Source organism: Dermacentor andersoni, chromosome 4, assembly GCF_023375885.2.
Source record: "Dermacentor andersoni chromosome 4, qqDerAnde1_hic_scaffold, whole genome shotgun sequence".
Classification (NCBI taxonomy): domain Eukaryota; kingdom Metazoa; phylum Arthropoda; class Arachnida; order Ixodida; family Ixodidae; genus Dermacentor; species Dermacentor andersoni.
The window spans coordinates 162,243,645-162,258,356 of NC_092817.1; positions in this window are offsets into that span (position 1 = coordinate 162,243,645).

Below are 14,712 nucleotides of genomic sequence, written 5' to 3' on the forward strand. Positions count from 1 at the left end.
GTACATTTGCATGGTGCGAAAGAACCGCGTGAAGTCATTGAGAAGAGAGAACGGGGCGCCCGACTGAGCTACAGCGTCGCGGGCTGCGCAGCGCGCGCGGTGTTGTTTCCGCGCCAGCGACTTCGCAGCGGCGGACAGTGGTCTTCTCCTCCCCTCACTGTGCGACTTTGGCGCGTACCTAGATGTCGGTGCGCGATAAAATAGAATTCCGAATTGCCTACGGTGAGCGCGATACGCAAACGCCAGCCTTGTGTGACGGGGCGCGGGTCTCCCGTGGCCCAAAGAAGTGGCCTACAATGTTTTACGCACAAAGCCAACGTTATAAAGCTAACAAGCACGGTCGAATATCTCCAGCGGTATGCGTGTTAGTGTTTAATTAGTCTTCGATTTACTAATATCCAAAACGAGGTGAACGATGCGTAGTAGTGACACGAGAGGAAAGAGCATCGATTTGCAACTAAGTTTGTTCGCAGTGCGCATGCTCATTTTTTATAGCGAAGACGCTAGCATGCGCGCACGATCCTCTTCGTTCGGCGTTTTTCTATGCCATAACAGCTATGAACCAGCCAGCTTAGCAACACGCGGTCATATACAGTGCTCAAGAATTAGTGGTGCTGTTCAACAGTTCGTCTTGTTTAGAAAGCGCATTCACATGTGCAGGCATTGTGAGCGATGAAGGACGGAAAACTTTCCAGATTTAAGGAAATGTGGGAAGCTAAATAATGCGAAGTTTGAGCCAGCGAGGCAGCAGCAGTACCCGATGACACCGCCATTTCATAGTCGCCCGTAGCTGTGAGCTCTCGACGTCATGACGACGAAGGCGATACATGATGCCTGTCGAGGGGAAGAATGTTGATGGCAAGCGTATGCCCCTGGAGAGGTACAACACGTAACACAAGTGTAATACAAGTGACAAGTGTAACTACATTTAGGGATTCGACACTTTTGGGGTTACAGGGGCGCATACTCAGTGGCCAAATACAAGAGACCACAGACAAGAAATATAAGAAACTCAATGAAACCTATGTATATCATGCGCTGTTTAGTCCTTCACGGCATCTGCGTGAAGAAGGGATAACTTTTAGCTGACATCATCTGCGCAGGTTTCGTATCGGGATTCATCGTTTTGCTAACTCAGAACACAAGTGCGCTTTCTGGCACTACTATGTTGGTCAGCATTCAAGGCTATATAAGTTGCCTATTCTCCGGGGAACGTTACCTACGTACTTCTGGAAAAGGCCACAAAAGGTTAGCTTTAACAGGAGTACAGGGTTCCTGTCCTTTGGAGGGTAAGCTGCATTGCCAGAACCGATAGTCTCTCAAAGATCAGCACATGCGGAACGGTGGCTGCTGCGCCCGCTGTCTCGAGTTCGATTCAGCGCAGCGGCGTCCGCATTTTGATGGGGAAAACTAAATAAAAAGTGCAAAAAAGAAACGTTCGTGTACTTAGGCACACGTTAAAGAACCACCGGTGGTCAAAATTATTCCGAAGTCCTCCACTGCGGCGTCTCTCATAGACTGAGCGTTGCTTTGGGACGTTAGGCCTCATGAATGAATGTATGAATGAATAACGAAGATAAACCGTTTGTCCTGCAGGGGCTAAGTGGTAGAACATAGAGTGCTTTGAAAATGGATGGTTCGCTCTTAGCGCAGCAGTAGTGAGACCTGCGCAGACCACCGGTTGCTCCTGTTACATGCTATAAAAAGAAATAAATGTTTATTTCTTCATTAATTGATTGATTGATTGATTGATTGAAAAGTTTATTATTCCACCGAGCTGGGGCGCCCGCCTCTTACCCTACACGCAGGTAGGGGGGGAGGACGAAGCAGTCGCCGCGCGTTCAGGACGGTGAGTCTTCACGGCCTCAACGGCCAGGCGGATTGCTCGACGCTGGTCGTCTTCAGCCTCGCTCTGGAGCTAGGCCTCCCAGGCTTCTCTACTGTCAATGTTTTCTTTCGCCCCTGGGGAGCCAGCGCACTCCCATATTACATCGTTTAGCGTACATTCCTCCTTACAAATTAGCCCTTCAGGCTGGTGACGTCATATGTAGGGCTAGTTGTAGTTTTCCATAAGTGTTCCACAGAGAAGGGGCGGTTATATTGCTCAAACGCTTCCGGGGGACAACTCGTAGGTCGTCACCTGACTGAGGCAGTGCTGCTTGTTTCTGTGCCTGTTCTGCATGAGCGCTGTAGCTTGTTTCACAAAATAAATAATGGGATAAAACCAATTTTGATTACATCAATCTGACGCTGTAGCACTGTGTTTGCAATGGTAAGCAATTGCTTACATCTACGCCGTTCACCGCCAATAACTGACACTGAACACCGAAATAATGCGGCACATTGAAGAAAAAGAAAATATCAAGAAGTGCCGCGTGTATGATGGTGTGCTTCACACGGATAGTGTGAAGCAGCTTTCGAAAAAAGGCAACGATTTGTGGGTAAGCTCGGAAGCCAGTTCTGCTCATAACTTATCTAAAAAAACGACCCGATAGGCATAGCGTGCACAGCCATTTCTATTGAAAAAAACCCATATGCCCCATAACTCCCTTGTCCAGTAATCTGATTTGAAAGATATGTGATACTTTACAAAACTCGTTTTTTCTCATGTGTCATATGGCTTTATTGGACATGCGAGTTATGGAGAATACGAGGTTTATTCTGTACGGATGCTTCGCTGAACTCTATTCCATTGTCATGAAATTGTTTTTGCAGAACGGGCTTGTGCACTGGTATTTAAGACACATGACCGGTGCTATAGGGCTACAGAAAAAGTTGCCCTCCAAGACACATCCCAAAAACCTGCATTTGCATTCGACAAAAGCTCGTTTAAATGAAGATACAGTTCATCTTGACAGCAGTATATTTAGCGTACCCGTTTTCCAGCAAGAAAATAGAAAACTGAGCACTTCAGCGATTCCTTCGTTTCTGGTATTGCGAGAGTAGTCACTCGCCTTTGGGCAAAACTTGTGCAATCCTGTGCAAATCGCGCCCGCCAACTGTGGGCAACAACGACAACACAACGACGCTGACGGCATGCCGCAATGATGACGACGGCAGCAGCATGACTGCTTTCATCCAAGACAGCAAAGAGCGAGGTTTGTGAGAGGTGCGCTGAAAATGACTGCTGTATTGAAAGCCGCGCTGCGAATGAACAACTGCCGCATGTCTGTTATTCTCAGTTAGCTACTTGCCCATTCCACACGCCGCTTATTGCTGGCCTGTAGGGGCTACCTACATGCATGTAGAGGTGCCACAACTTAGAGTTCCAACTGTGTTGTTTTCCTTTATCTCAAGTGCCCATGCCAGCTACGGAGGACTGGCCAAAAATAATCCATTGCCGCAGCGCACTGCCGCCATTGCATGAGTTAGGTGCATATAGAGTGCTTTTATTTAGGTGTTCCAAATGTTTTAAAAACTGACTGTGACAGAAAGCACTATTTAACCCTTGAGCCGATGAATCTCACTCGACGAGGCGGCCACAAGAAATTTAATCAAAAGGCATAGTTATATAATTAGCATATTATATTAACTAACTTTTTCATTGCTTACTTTACGGTACACTATTCAATCTAGGAATTGTAACTAGCGAGTTTGCAAGGCATATCGACTTAGAACGATTCTGAGGATGGCACCAGTTTCGAGATGTGCACCCTCAAACTTACGATAAATATGCAGTGTTCCACACTCTTTTTTATGAAAATGTTTTTATGTTTTATGCACTGAAGCTCAGAATTAACTGGAACGCCAATATATTTTGTCGCACACTTTGAAAATTAATATATAAAAACTGCTGTAGTCCTGCGAATTTGTTCCAAGTGGATGCGGCTTTCGAGCTCACCGGCTATGATTCATAGATTAAAATATGCGCCGTAAAATAAATATATAATCAAGAAAGTTAGTTATTGTAATTACGGTAATCTTTCAATTACGATTTTGATTTCTCATAGAAGTAGTGGCCGCTTCATCGTGTAATTTAGCTCATGGGTTAGACATCTGGTATTTAACACAGGCAATTTTTAGATATTTGGTGCAGCTCTAATAGTGGCGGCTGGGAGCAACGCTTTTGTTCACAAATTGACCAGTGGTAAATGGACACTAAAGCGAGAAAGGAAAAAAAAAGGACTCCAGCAGTTTTAATAACTTACCCTTCCACAGTACGAAAACAGCCACTCTTACCGCCATAAGATCCTTGGTAAGCCATAAAAGAAGTAAGAACGAGCGACAGATGGCGAGGCCTCCTTGAAGTTTGCGCCCTAGCTTTCGGTGACGTCATGGACTCTGACACCGGGTCATCGATAAAAATAGAATATATAGTATTCCAAAAGAGAGAAAGACTGAACATAGCGAGTTTCATGAATTTAACTGAAACACTAGAGCCTAAATAAAAAAAAAAGAAACACATTACAATCTGTGATCACACTGATGGCATGACACTTCAGTGTGAAATAAAAAAAAAAATGAAACTATGACCGTCATTTTCTCTTCTTATAATTAACCTAACCCCGCGACATCAACTAAAGTAGGCTTCGTCAAGAATATATAATCAATCGAAATTTATTTAGTGTTTGTCCTTACTGGGGGTCCCTTTTGTGTCCCTTCAGTGTCAGTTTAATATGAAAGTGAAGGGTTTCCTGACCACAGCACTAAGATGACGGCATAATTGGGATGTGTAGATGGACGGAACGGCAAAGAAACCCTCGCTTCGAGCTCTTTTCAAGTTGCAAATGGCTGATCGATCTTGTCTTTCTTTATTTCTCATAGCGGTATTAGCCATCTTAACCATCCGATTCATAGTCAATCTGCTATACAGTGGTTAGGCGACGACGACGACGACGACGACGACGACGACGACAACAACAACAACAACAACAACAACAACAACAACAACAACAACAACAACAACAACAGTCAGTTAGCAGTTTTAGATGTGTATATTTAAGAGTTTCAGTGTAATAAAACGGACTTTTTATTTCGTTGGCGTTGCCTGGTCAAGCAACGAAGAAGCGCATGTTCGGCATGACTCAGCGCTTGCGAGAAGGTATTTGAGAGACCCAATGCCTTAAGACACCGAGTTTCTGGCGATAATACTTTCAGAAACGAACATGGCATATAGATTTGACGGGATTATCATTTGAACTGACAGCTCATGCGTGCGGTCAAAGCGCCAATATTGCACAAATGATTGCGCGGAAATACAAGAGCCCACTAGAAGGGAGGGGAATGGGGCCCTTAGGTATAGATGCCGCTCTAGCGGCCACACAGCACGGAATAGTGAAGCGTTGTTATGTTGTTACTGGGCGCCCCTGTTAGACGGGCCAACCACTGAATAAGCTAACTGTGAGTACGTAACACTCGCTGAAATAAGAAGGCGCTCCCCTCATTTTCTGAACTATATGGTGAGGGGACCCGTCATAATCGTGTATATATAGGCCACTATGATGGGCTCCTTCACCGTATATAGTGAGTGGCGATTTTATTTCCTCGTCTTTCTTTTGACGCTGCCGATGGTGGGCGCGGTGTCCTTGCACGCTTTGACCCATAAGCCGCAGTTGAGGAAGGCTTTTACGGTGAAAACAGAAGTGCGTATGATGATGTCGTGGTAAAAAAATTCCACTTTTATTTTATTTAGGGAAAGAATTATTAATGAGAAGTGTGAGGAAACATAGTACTCTTGTGTCCGAAATACCGCAGGAACGGAAGGAAGATCAGCATCTCGAACAATGGCAGTGCAGTAATCAGCGCAGCATGCAGTATATTGGAGCACTTTGAATAATGCAAGGAGGACACAAATGTGAAAGGGACAAATCCATATCCTTGTATGCGTCTGAGATGAAATATCCCAAGAATGTATTCAATGTGATGTGGTGGGGGTTTCTTCGTCATTGGCACAGTACGCTTGCGCTGGCCGGTGGGGCTTAGATAAGTGTGACACCATTTTGGGCATTCCGCACGTTTCATCACTTCCACAGATTTAGACCCAATATACAGATGCACCTCTCAGAATGGAGGCATAATAATGCCGCTCGTTATCTAGGTTGAATCACCTGGAAGCTATGACGGTAATCCTTGCATCTTTACGAGCTGAAATATCTGGAGGTCCAAACGTTCCAAAAATAAATGGAACTAAGTGATTATGCGTGGACACTTGTACTAATGAGGAGAACTGGTAGCGTCACTACAGCCATTACACCCATACGATCCCTCACCTGCTCGCCTCAGCTGGGAATCCTGCTCACACATTGAAATAGCAAAGGTGAAGAAGACACCCAAACATGCAAGAACTGCTCTGTTTCGTATTGTCCGGTCGTGTTCTTCCCTTGTCTCACTTTGTGCATGGTACATCATCTCACAGAGAACGCCCACATGATGATATATATATATAATAAGCGAAATCGCCTTTGGAGATTATAATATTTTTTCACACGGCACTACATCTCGTAGCATGTTTATTACATACTGAGGGTCACTAAGGCATAGCCTACCTCCCAATATAACATTAGCACCCACAATGCCTCTGAGCATATACACACGCATTTCCACATAGTCTTTATTATTTTTTTTTTTGCTTGCGAAAGTGCTCAAAATTGTTCCTGTACAATATTTTTCCACCTTCGCACTTCATACTGTTGGCGAAACGTATAAAGCGTCGCGAAAGGACCCTCTTCTCTCCTTTCTTTCTTTGTTATGGATATGAGAAGAAATAGCTGAATCGAGGGGAGCCGACGCACCCACCGGCACCGGCGTAGTGCCGGCTTGCACGGGCCCTTGAGTAACAATCCGAGCGTCATTCCCCGCTCTTTGCGCTTGTCGCCGCATATAGACGACGCTCGGTTCCGCTCCAGCTAGCGGCAACGACGACGAAGCCGGCGAGACGGGAAGAGGCAGCTCGATTGTATCGAGTCCGCAGCCCTACGCGCCGTACCACGCAAGGACGCCGACGCGCGTCCGCCTTGGGGGTTTTACTGGGTCAGCCTCGACGGCTTTAGGACGCTGCTTCTCCTCTTGCATGCGGCTCGAGTTTACGTATACGCGTGAGACCGCACGAATACTTGCGGGTTCCAACGTCCTGTGTGTACTCAGCGCAGACGAAACGGAACAGAGTGAGAGAGAGAACGACTGTGATGCCAGGAAACGCAATCGGTTTTTCGCATCCATTTTTCCATTCGGTGTCGCCGTTTTGATTTCTCGCGGTTCGCGTATACGTAACATATACGCCATGGGTCAGTAGTTGGCGTCGATCTGACGTGCAGTTACTTGACGGGGTACGCAAGCTATTATCACTATGCGTGTGCTGTAAAAGAAGGCTCGCTGCAGAACCTTGACACTTTTTTTTTTAATCATTGATTGACGTCTAGCAAGGCCGCTTCAGCTTCTCGCCAAACAGGAACGTCATGCCACCGTGACGTACCATGGACGCTATTCCGCTCTCGCTGCACGCGATGCCCGCGTGATCTCTCATCCTCCTCCAGCACCTCCTCCCCCACTGTCACTGGCAAGTGCAGGTTTCTCCGCTTAATGCGGATAAATAAACATTATTGTAGTGGCAAAAAAAAAAAAATCACAGCGCTAACCGGCGCGTAGAAAAATTCTGCTATATCTGTGCAACGTTTCAGCTCCAAGCATTCATTTTCTTGCGCATAATAGCAGCATTCAAGGTAATTTTCACCCTTTCTTAGTCCTGTAACAGTGAATGTCTAGTGTATCTATCACTATACGCAAAGACTTCTTAGAAACATCATTTCACAGTGTGTGAAATGATCATCGCTTTCATGCAAAACATAATTTAGTTTCGGCGTTTTGTTTCATTCCGGATATTGTTTTCTTCTCTTCATGGTGCGAAACTTTAGCCCAAAGTTTGATAATTCTTTACGACTGCTCCAACAATAAGCGTAACTTCTCCAGTATGTAGATAGTCCAATGTAGTAAATCCGTTTCCAATTTGTTCGGAGCTTTCTTTCGGTTACCTAATCGCAATAAATTGAAACGTCCGTGAGGGCGTCTCTCGCTATTATCGAGATTTGGATAATGCTCGGTGATAATGCGATACTCATCGCTTCCGAATGATGTGCAATGCTGCCTGCATTTTCTGCAAATACTTATGCCGAAATGGCATCTATTTCACACGCTATCGTGGCCGGGAATGCGTAGTTATTCTCCACTAGTAAAGACCGCGTTATGTCGCGGACGATTTGGTGGTCCAGGGTCTTTCTTTTGAAAAGTCAAAGAAGGAGAAGAAAATGGGCACAGAGCATCTGCTACGAAAGCAACACACACTATAAAACTTAGAAGTTTCCACATGTTGACGGTGAGAAAGCGCGCACCCTTCTGGAGGCATCTGGAGAATAATGAAACGGAGGCCGAAGCTTAGAGTACCACATGAAAAAAAAAAAAAAAAAAAGAAGAAAGACGCAGCACGAGCTAGTGAGATTTCGGTAAGCGGAATCCCGCAAGAAAACTGGAGTAAGCAGATTCTATGGCCCAACCGTAGCTCGGGGAACGCGAAATCAAGAACAGTGAGTCAGTAGGTAAAAGGGGGCGCTTATCTCCCTCTCTTGTCACACAATAAAAATGCTTACGTTTACCTTTAGGACAAAGCTTCGGCTAACATCCCTGCATTCCGATGCGGTCAAGGAATCTGTGCTGTGAGAGAGTACGAGTCCGGGTCGACTTCAGCGGTATGTTTTTATTTTCCCATACGACGCTCTGCAAACAACGATACTTACTTACGGTTCTGTATTGTTGCGTTTAGCTACTTAGGTATTTTCGTACTCTTTCTTTTCTAATTTGCTTCTAGCGTTGTGAGGCACGTGGCACAAATACCAGCGATTAACGCATTCAATCAAGGACGTGCACTCTTAAAGGCTGGACAGAAGACCGCAAGCAATGTCCCACCGTACAGAGTCGCGTGAGGCCTCTTTTCGTTTGCCGAGGAATGCGGCTTCTTCCGTAGCCCGCTTCGTCACTGGCGCGCACGCAACAATGGCCCAGAGGGTGATGTATTTGTCTCACGCACCAGAAATAAAAAGAGAAAAGTACCCGTGTCCGCAGCTCTGGACGAGGGGCACGAAATAAAAAAAAGAAGAAGACACCCCAGAAAGGTAAAGAAAGATGACACACCTCCTCGTCCGGTCAAAGTGCACGAGAATTAACCTTGCTGCTCCGGTTACAGCCAGAGGGGCGAACGGGCAGTCCGCAGATGTAGAATGCGCTCACGTGCGAGCGGAAATAAAGGGCCTGAAAGATAAAGAGGCGTGGAGACAAAGGTGGTGGAACGCATCGCCTTCAACCTTGTCATCGTGATTGTGCCGCGGGTCCGACAATGAGGCGGCGGGACGCCCCGACCTGACCGCCGCAACCCGGGAAACTTAGCGGAAACCCTCCCTCCCACCACTTACCATCATACCCTTTATTGCTACCTCCTTTCCGCCACCGAGTGATTTCGCGTAGGAACAATTTCACGCGACACCTGCACCCGCGGTGGATACCACCTGGAAGTCCAAGGTTTTGTTGCCGGCTTCATTCTGGATTAGAAGAAAATATCCACAGACGACCCCGTAGACCAATGTAGAGGTAAAAAAAAAAACTCTCCACTTCAAATATTGTACACGGACGGCAACAAGAGTACAAGGAAAAAAACACAGAAGCAGGAAATCAAGCACGCTGCTTATTTGGTCTACGTGCCACAATATTGACTGCACTCAGCACATAACTCCTCGCAGTCTTCAACTAATCTAGAAAAAAAGAAAGTGGGGTAGAGGGGGAGCATTATTTACAGTTTTGTAAAACAGTTCGTTTTAATTTTTTCTTTGTAAGCGATAAACGATCAAACAGAGGGAGGTTTGCAAGGCTGCATGAGGACGTCCGAGGTGGTAGGATTCCTAAAGCCAGCTGTGGTTGCTGATTGGCTAAGGCACTGCGCTGCTAAGCACGAGGTTGCAGAAAAATGCAGGCCGCATTTCGATGGGCGCGGAATGCAGCAGCGCCCGTGTACAGTGCTTTGGGTGCACGTTAAAGAGTGCCGGGTGGTCAAAAGTAATGCATTGTAATCATAGCGTGGTTTTGGCACGTAAAACCCAATAATAATATTTTTTGAAAGATTATTAGGAACTGTTGATGCCTTGGTCCTCTTTTTGCCAAATGATTCTTTTTTCCACAAGCAAAATGTGTATGTTCCCACAGTATTGCTTCACCTTTTTCCTGTTGGTGGCTCGCGACGTTTTTTTTTACTCATGCAATGTAGAACAAATTATCATTCATTGCAACATATTTGTGGCGACTGGAAATCAGTATGACCTCCTTTCTTTTTATAACAGAGTCAATAAATGTATAAATAAACAGATAAGCAAACAAATGAATAAAGAAACGAAAACTCTGTAATTTCCTTTTCTGGACACGTTGCCTACCTGAAGTTGCGTATAGCTGGACTACCACTATGACCATGCTTGGTTATTTGCCTCAACACAGCAAGTCAGTCATAGTCTAATAAGAGTAATAGACAACTTCAAGGTAAGAACACCGTCAAAAATAGGTTTTACTCAACACTGTCTTTGGAAGCGTTGCAATATCTGGGCCGAAATTTGAGATAACTCCTGTCTCATACATTATTCCGAACTTCTAAACAGAACAAAACCACTCTCAAAATTAACTCTAAGATTTTTAAGTGTGACCCAGACTAAAGAACTAATTTTGCCAAGTCATGTTCTATGTACTCGTGCTTTCTAAGCCAAAACCCTTATCCCGTTTGTGCAGATCACCTCTCATGATTTGCCGCTTGTTCGAATCGTAATTGGCGTCTACAAACGTCTGCATATAAATTTTTAGACTGGCATATTACAAGTGTTTGTCAATTAATATGTCTTTTGTCATTACTGCTTATTTATATGATTATTTCAGAAGGTCAGCGAAGTTTAATATGAGTGGGTTAATGAAAGCTCTGAGAAAAATTACTAACTGCTCTTCTGCCTCCGTACGCGAGTTCTAATAAGTAGCGCAGAATGTTGACCCACTGACCTCGGAAAAATAAGCGCGTCACCAAATTTACATTTGATGGAATACGGAGAATGATGGGTTTAATGTATGGTCAAAGTTTATTGTTAATGGGTTAATTATAGGAGCTTTTGGAGTAATTTCTAAACGCTGTTTTCTCCCATTTTAGCTTTTCGATACGAAGGGCGAGGGAACTCTACTGAGTGTCCCGGAAGAACTAATTGTGACCTTGAGTTCTTACTTTCACATAGTTGAGGAGATGTACGTCAAGGAATAGGCTGTGTGTGATGACAAACTTCGGAAATAGTAATAATAATACAAGGATGCCAAGCTGTTATACAATCGTTAAAGGCGTGTTATCGCAATGTCATGAGACAATTGGTTGTGTCGTAGAATTTACCATATCCAGGGAATGGATGTTATGTTAATCGTGATGTTCCAGCTAGTATAACTTGATGTTCATGGATTATTATGTACTTTCGAAACATGTACTAAATACTCGTTTTGTGCTTCTTCAGAAGGATAATGCTAAGGAATAACATTTTCTAAAAATACTTGAATGCGGCAACCACCTCACATCTAGAGAAAATTGGGGGCATTTTGTGCAGGACATGCTGAAAAAGTTTAACGAGTCAAGGCAAACAGCAGGCCTTCGTAAAAATTACAAACACATGCGTTCCAAAGCAACAATTTTCTCCGAAATTGTGTAAGGTCATCAATGCGGTGAGGCGAACTGGTTGGTTGCTGGAGCTTGTATTCATGTTCGCAGCGCATGCTTAACACTCACACAGGAAGAAATAAGTAGGCTGGACAAGCGCTAGACACCAAGTCTGGCGTAATTCTACCATTTTTTTTTTATTCTTTGAGTTGTATGCGTGAAGAAATGAAATTTAGTTTTTATTGATGTTTGTAAGTTTATGAGGCGTCACGAATCGCTACCATCGAAAATTTTCTTATTTGCGTACGGTCACATGTCATAGCTTGAAGCTACCAGTGCAAGCCAAAATCAATTTAAAAAGTACGCTGAATAGCTTTTTCTGAAATTGGTTTTCAATTCGCAAATGCCTGCATTCCACGGGGGAAAGGTCTCACAGAAACGTTTGCTCCGGAATCATGAAAATTTTGAGTAGCATCGCGTGGAACCACCTTTGCATTTAGGTTATGGGTGGCGATAATTATGGCCTAAGGTGCACGAACCTTTGCTATTGGCCTCGAAAGCCACCACAGGAGAGACGGGTGCTAATATCGCTGTGACTTAGTAAACGACATCACGTGACTCGCCTTTCGCGCCGCTAGCCACGTCAGCGCAGCTCGCTGCCTTTTATCCCGAAGACAGTAATTTCATTTATTGTTTAAGAAAGGTTCACTGCTCGGAGCCGCTGTGCCGAACGTATTCGACGGAGCCTAGTGCTAGAGCCTATGGCCAAGCAGCAGCAGGTTGCATGGTTGATAAAGCTGAGAATGGGTAAACAGCCCACCATTCACAGCGAGCACTTCCGCGAAGAAGATTTTGTGTACGGCGTTGGAGCTAAAGTGTTCGGTTAGTACGACGTGGAACTTCGCGGGACGTTTATTCGCGCCAGACTGGAAAGTACGACGTTTTGTTCCCGGAGCAGTGCCATCGCAGAACCTTCCTGTCCAGACCTTGGACCGTCCAAAACACACGGAGCTTCGCCGGGAGCTTGCTGTATATCGGGAGCTGGAGATAAGCTTGAGGCTGATTTCCTTCGGGTTGCATGACTTGTGGGTGGTTACGCGCAACGTGCAATGCGGAACATGAACCTTTGCTAGCCTTTGTGAAGCGGTCGGTCTGATTTTATTACGTAAAGTTTTTATTGCGAGGGCAATTATATGGACACTCCAAGCGCATTTCAGCCGTCGCCGTGTCCGTGTAGTTCCGTGTAGAGTTCAAGGGCGATAACACCGTCACCGGGCAAAATTACGCAAAATTGCCGCGGGACTGGCCGCTCGAGGCACTTTGCGTGAATTTGCGGGCTTCTTTCGTGCGCGAAAAAACAATATTATGTAGCACGTATTGAGCAACAGAAAGCTGTGTCGGCAGTATTTCAAGTTTCTCTACAATTTCCTCATTGACATTTTGATCGAATTATAATATTTTATAAGCGGATTCATTAATTAAGACTGACTATTAAATTAGGCGGAATTTCTCCTCATGCTCTTCCTTTACGCTGCATATTCGAACATGGTCCGCCTCGCACAGTGCCTGTCCTGTTAGTAGTCGTGATGTGCTGAACTGCTGGTCAACGAATTGGTTGATGCTAGAAACCGGCAGAGTCACGATAACGAAATATGGTGATCGTAATTAAGAGTCGAGCAAGCGATGCACGCTGGGCTTGCAGCGTGCTCACTCGATATCAGATCAGTGAAAATATTCTGAGCAGAGAAGCGCGAATAGGGGAAGCATGGATTGAGGACAGAAAAAATATAATCGGTTGAAGTTCCACCTATGAAAATATATGAGCGATAAATCATCGTCCGGCGATAATTATGGCGAAAGTGGCACGCCGCACTCGCCACTACGAATGCTGCGAACAGTACTGTTATTGCGCCAAGAGTGCGTATGGCTACCTTTAGCAAAGGTCATGCGAACTAAATAACCGATATCAAAGCGTTATCTGTGTCGCCAATTTAATTACGTGGTCAAAACTAGGGCGAACCTTTGCCGTGAATCATGCAGGGCAATCAACGCAAATCCGAATCTTACTTCTCGGCCGCGCACCATGCGCGCAAAAGCAAGAGATACGTGCGCGCGGTCACGCTTGCCTCATTAAACATAAATGTACGCGAGATGTGTGAGTGCTTCGAGTTGTAGATTACTGGGTGAATTTCGTAACAGCTCTCGCATACGCGAGTGGCCTCTTCACGTTCGTCGTCCATGGAGCCCCGTGCACACGCACTATCCGACGTGAGTGGACGATGCCGCACGTTTGGCTCGCTATGTACCTTTCTTGGCCTGCACACCAGGCTGTTTTGCAGTTAAGACGCAGGCATTAAACGTTTGCGATACGAAAACAACGGTGGCTGAACGGGCTGAGCCACTGGTGACGTTGAACACTTCCCAATCGGTATCACGTGATGACGTTTTCCACGTCACGGAGAGATTCCGGCAGGCGGCGCCACGCTATGTCCTCGACGCCAATAGTAGTGAGGCGGTTAAGGTCTGGAAAAACTTATGGGAAATATCGCGTAATTTAAGCTACGTCGCGCATAAAAAATACTCATCAAATGTGTGCATGTGTGAAATGACTAGCAAGCACATACACACCTTAGGACAGTTACTTTCTGGCCATGTGGCAATGCAGGCTGCTATATGTTTAGGTCTGTTAAAACATAGTTTTGTAATCGATACATACCACATTTCACGACGGCAACGACCCAGTGACATTTTACAATGGAGCTGTATATAGCTAGGATATCATATAATTTCCGTGTCCGCAGACGAAAACTATCATCATCAATGGCCCATACCCCCGTAAGCACTCATACCTCTGCAAGGAAACAAGAAATGCAATGGCTCACATCACCGCGAGGCAGAGGTTACAAGCACTCAGCAAAGTGAAGCGAATAGTACGTACATTTTTTTCAATCACGCATGCAACATACATTGGATTGGATTGGAGACAACTTTATTTATGCCTGCAGTTGGGCATAAATAAAGTGGATGACGCGCCCCGACGAGGGCCTACGTCATCCTCGAAGTCG